Source organism: Phascolarctos cinereus, unplaced genomic scaffold, assembly GCF_003287225.1.
Source record: "Phascolarctos cinereus isolate Bilbo 61053 unplaced genomic scaffold, phaCin_HiC Scaffold_7;HRSCAF=346, whole genome shotgun sequence".
Lineage (NCBI taxonomy): Eukaryota > Metazoa > Chordata > Mammalia > Diprotodontia > Phascolarctidae > Phascolarctos > Phascolarctos cinereus.
The window spans coordinates 130473876-130479653 of record NW_027556180.1 but is presented as its reverse complement, the minus strand read 5'-3'; the positions used below and the strand labels follow the sequence as shown (position 1 = coordinate 130479653).

General features: G+C 37.3%; 1 pseudogene; it reads right to left on the bottom strand.

Annotated features, from left to right (window-relative positions):
• Positions 1-383: 383 nt before the first annotated feature.
• LOC110200959 (protein NDRG2 pseudogene) lies at positions 384-3786 on the bottom strand (annotated as a pseudogene).
• Positions 3787-5778: the final 1992 nt, after the last annotated feature.

The following is a 5778-nucleotide window of genomic DNA, read 5'->3' as shown; positions in this document are numbered from 1 at the left end:
GTAGAAATCAAAAAGTCAAGGTCATCTCTCTGAAGAATCCGTCCCACCTCTCTATCTTGTTTTATTTCTAGCCTATCACCGTTATATACACCACCCATCCTGGGTTGGAGCTGAGAGATGAGGGGTTGTGGGGTGGGTGAGGGCCAGGTCCTTCAAAAGGGTAGGGAGGAATGGTCAAGAAGAGACATCCATAGTATGTCCTGGAGAATCTGAAGTTACAAACTCAGATTTGCTGTTCTGAGAGACAGTTAGAGAACTGCCACTATTAGTTGAAGCTCTACTGGTAAGGGAAGAAGTTCAGGATTGGTATAAATGGGTCATAGAGGAAGATGCCACGTAACCCATTCCTTGAAAGCCTCAGTCAGCTTGCTTGGCTGCATCATCTAGGGCTGACCTTCAGAATCTGCTATCTTGAGGAAAGAGGACTTGGTTGGGTCCAACTTCAAATTACATTCCACCACAGTATCTTCATAAGGTGCCTGGTCTCCCACCACAAATATCATAGGGCACTTGAGGGTTGCATCACCCCTATGCTCAAAATTCAGGTCTCAGCTTTTGCTGCAGCTGTTCCAGAAGAACTCAATGTTCTCTAGGTTGGGGGCATGCATAATGATATCTCAATACCATTGAGTGACCAGACAACTCATAGTGAATAAAGAAGTGCTCAAGGATCATCTCAGGGATTAAGGAGGTGAGGCCAGTCAGCTGGTAAGCAGCCCAGTCCATTCAGCCCTTAGCCTTGCAATCAATGTTGATGAGAACAAGGCCTTCCACTAGGTCTGGGTTGAAAAGAGCAAATCAAGACAGGATATAGGCTACAGCTTTGACCTCAACTCCAATTATGGCAGAGAAGTTTAAGTATTGCAGGATAGTAGGGTTCATATCTGCAATCTCTTTAGTTCGAGGCAGAAAACTTTTTAATCAGGACCACATACAAGGGAAACTTGAAAAATATATTTTCCCTTCATTTTCTTTAAGACATTTTCTTTAAGACATTTTCAAATACTAGCTTGTAATTCAATTGATTGTTTTTACCAGGGAGAGAGTGTGGTATATGAGAAAGTACATTAACTGTTGACATAACTATATGACTTGAACAACTCTGAACCTATCTGTTCTCATTTTTAATATGAGCATTGTAATACTTACACTATCTAAAATGACTCTTTTGATGATCAAATGAAATATTATACAGAAAGCAAAATAATGTCCCAACAGCAAAGATCTACTTAAATTCAATCTGATTAAATATTATCAACATTCACATTCTTCTTTTAAAACTTGAAAACTGTTTTCCTTAAATCTCACACTGATTGTTTATGACCCAGAACTAAAAACCATGAATCATAAAATAGGACAAATAATAAGTTTTCCTTCTGTGCATATAAAACAATATATAGTGTGGAAAAGACTTAAAGTAAATCAATGTATCATGACAATAAATGTCATGTACCTAGTCTAAGTCACTTCTGTAGTAATCTTTCTTCATTAAATGTTTCAGGAAGTTTGCAAGTTGCAACCACATTACCCTCAAAGTTTGATTTAATTGTTTCTGTGCAGCTTAATCGTTCTCCTCAGGCTTGTTTCTTAACAAGATTTGGTTTAAAATGTTATTAGGAAAAGAAATCATTTAGAAGTAATTGTTAAGAAAAATGCAAAGAATAAGGATATACACAAAAGGAATTAATATAAATGTAGAAGACCAAGAGCAATTCTCGGGTATTAACAAAATTACAAAAAAGCTCTCATTTTACATCACCAATAGTATGAGAACTGGAAATCAAAACAGCTCTGAAATTTTATATCACACTTATCAGATTAAAAAAAATAGAAATGAAAGAAAAGCAGAGAAGAGATAAGGAAAAAGAAAAGAAACCCAAAAGAAAGAAACTGCCAAAGTTAGAGGGGCTTCAGAAAGACAAACACACTAATAAAGTGTTGTTAGAGTTGCAATTTGTCCAGTCATTCTGGAAAATAATTTGGAATTATTTGAATTAAATAAATAAAATTAGTATAGTAAATCATTTGTCCCAATTGTTGTTAATCTTTTTTTTTTTGAGGAGGCCCCATGAAGTCTTGACTGGTGTGTGAATGAGATTTAAGTGAGACAGATTTGTATAAAGTCATTAGCCACACTTTTCCAGAATCATCAAATTCCTGTGGCAGGACAAAAGTCAAGATAACTGACAATGGCCCTCAATACAGTGGATGACCTTGGTGTCTTCAATGTCTGATTAAGCTCTAAGTGTTCCAAAGAATCTACTTTTGCTGCCTTCATGGCTATGGAACAAACTGTTCTCACTTTACTATTCTATCAGGGAAAGTCTTCACATGCTTGGAATAGACATTTCCCAAACTCACCAAAAGGTTTTAGGCTTGTAGATGACACAGAACCAGGTTTAGCCTATTTGCTGAGACAGTTTCATTATATGTCGCTGCTGTGCATGCCATAGCTTCGTGGAGCTGCAGGTGAGAGTTGGGTGATAGTAGATATTAAGGATGTCCACTGAAAAGGGATTGTAAGCTCTCACACCAGAGGTGCTAGTCCTCCATGAACTCTCCATGCACCCTCCAGTAATTCAGATGTTTAAGAAATAAAGTCATGTATAGCAACATATACTAAATGATATGTTCATTTATTATGGAATTGAATCATGGTCCAAAAACATAATGGAATTACAATATTTGTTGTAAGAAATGAATAAAAAGAACCAAGCTGATGCAAAATAAAGCAAAAGGAAAAGGTAAACAATACAGATAACTGCAATAATGCAGAAGGAAATGACAACAAAAGTAAACATGTATTCAGTGCAACTATATTGACGAAACTGGCCCCAAAGAAGAAGTAATAAAATGTATCATCCACCATTCCCTGAAGAGGCAAGGGATTGATCTATGTTAATGTGTTCTTTACTTCTGATAAACTGCTTTTTCCCTTTCTTCTTTATATAAATTTATAAGGGATGGCTCTTTGGATAAGAAAGCAGGAAACAATTTGTTTGGAAATGAAGACGATATAAAAACAAAAGACATCAATAGATGTTTTAAAAAAATTTTCAAAGACAAATATGATTTTATAATCATTAAGTGGAAAATTTCACTTTTAATACTTTGTAGATTGAGTCACTAATTACACATATCTGCAAACTTGATATTTCTGAAACACAAATCTGACAATGTCACATATCTGTCAAAAAAAGAAAAAGTCTAGTGGTTCTCTATTGTCCCTAAAATGAAATATTCACTCCTTCTTTTGGTATAAAATGTCTGACTCAAGAATGTTGAAGTTGGATAGACCAATTAGAAGGAAAACATTCAATTTTAAAAGGTAATGGGTATTAAGGTGCATATAGCTAGGGAGAGATAGATTTTGGGCATTATAGCAGCTACTGAAGGTGAGATGAAGAAATAAGTAGGGATTAAAGTGAGTTGAAGGGCTCCACTTCCAGGAGCCAAGATGGCAAAGTGAGAAATAAGTTGCACTTACTGTCCCTTACTAAGCCCTGAAAGCCCAGAAAATAACACCCCAGGAATAACCCTGAAACAGCTGAACCAGAAAAAAGACAGGGTGCAGCAGTCTAATAGCCCAGGTGGCATGAGGGATTAACCTAAAAGGCCACTCTTGCACTGAGGGAAGGGGAGCAGTACAGAACAGGAGACTTCCCAGCAAGCTAGTGGAAAATCCCACCTCAGCATACCAGGGGAGATCCAGAATCCCAGGTGGTTGAGCAGGCACACACCAACATCAAGACTCTCAAATGCCTCAGTAAGAGCAGGGGAACCCATGGAAGCAGCTCAGAAAACCACCACCTGCCTCACTGTTCTACAGCAGTCAATTCTCCCAGTGCCTCAGCAAAACTCTGGGAAGTGCTCCAAGAGGGAAAGCCCCAGGTAGAGAAACATCCCTCAGCAGTGAAATACACATTTGAGAGGAGGGAAATAAAGGGATAGGAGAGCAAGGAAAGGCCTGAGTGAGCAGGCAATCTCTAGAGGCCAGACTACCCAATCCTACCCCTAGAGTTCCAGAATTGCTGATTCCAGCCCAACACCAGGTAACCTGCTAGAACCCTACAGCCTCCAACTGCCAACAGTTGAGGCCCCAGCACATAAAGCCAATGACCAGGCCCCAGGGTCCCAGGACAAGAAGCTTTGGTCAGTGCCCCCTACTCCCTCAGCAAGAGAGCTCAATCTTTTTAAAGGCCAGGAAATAAGCAAACACCATAAGCAAAAAGAAATGTACTATAGATTCTTATCATGGAAACAATGAAGATCAAGGAAAAATTCTGAAAAGGACAACATTGTCAACAAACCCACATCTGGAACCTCAAAAGTGAATATGAACTGGTCTGAAGCCCAAAAAGACTTCTTAGAAGAGCTCAAGAAGAACTTTAAAATTCAAAATAAGAGATATAGAAGAGAAATTGGGAAAATAAATGGCAGGTATGAAAAAGAGAGTCAGTAGTTTGGAAAAGAAAGGAAAAAAATTAACTGAAGAAAATAACTCTTTAAAAAACAGAACTGGCCAAACAGAAAAGGAAACACAAAAACTCACTGAGGAGAAGAATTCCTTAAAAAATAAAATGGACCAAATGGAAAAGGAGGCATAAAATCAAATAGAAGAAAACAATTTGTTAATAATTACAATTGGAGCACTGGCCCTGAAGTCAGGAGGACCTGAGTTAAAATCTGGCCCCAGACACATAACACTTACTAGTTGTGTGACCCTGGGCAAGTCACTTAACCCCACTGCCTAGCTATAAAAAAAAAATAGTAATTACAATTGGCCAAATGGAAGCTAGTGACTCAGTGAGAGAGCAAGAATCTTTCAAACAGAAATAAAATAATGAAAAAATAGATGAAAACATAATATGTTTTACTGGTAAAACAACTCACCTAGAAAATAGATACAGGACAAACAAAATGAAAATTATTGGTCTACATGAAAATCATGATAAAAAAAAAAAAGCCTTGACAGCATCTTTCAGGAAATCATCAAGGAAAACTGCCCTGAAGTCCTAGAACCAGAGGGTAAAATATCCATAGAAAGAATTCACCAATCATCTCCTGAAAGATATCCTAAATTAAAGATGCCAAGGAATATAGTAAACAAATTCCAAAATTACCAGGTCAAAGAGAAAATACTGCAAGCAGACAAAAAGAAACAATTTGAATATCATGGAATCACAGTCAGGATTACAGAGCACCTTGAAGCTCCTACATTAAAAGATTGTAGGCCATCCTGTAAGGAAAAGGAACTTGGATTACCACCAAGAATCAACTGCTCAGATAAAATGAACATAATCTTTCAGGGGAGGAGATGGATATTCAGTGAAATACAGGACTTCCAAACCTTCTTAATGAAAAGACCAGGGCTCAACAGAAAATTTGGTCTTCAAATACAAGACTCAAGAGACACATAAAAAGGTAAACAGAAAAAAAAAAACCCAAAAAATGTTATTAATAAAGGCAAACTGTTTACATCCTTACAAGGGAAGATGACGCTTGTAACTCTTGAGAACTATATTATTATTATACAATTTTAAAGGTGTACACAAAGAGGGGGTGCATATAAGTTGACTTTGATGTAATGATAAAAAATACAATGAAATGGGTTAAATGGATCTAAGTAAGTGGAGTAATCTGATCTAAGGAAATGCACTGGAAGAAAAGGAAAGGAGGAGTAGAAAAGGGAAAATTAACTTACAGGAAAAGGCACAAAAACCTATTACAGTAGAGGGAAGAAGAGAAGGAGATGAGCATTGTGTGAACCTTCCTCTC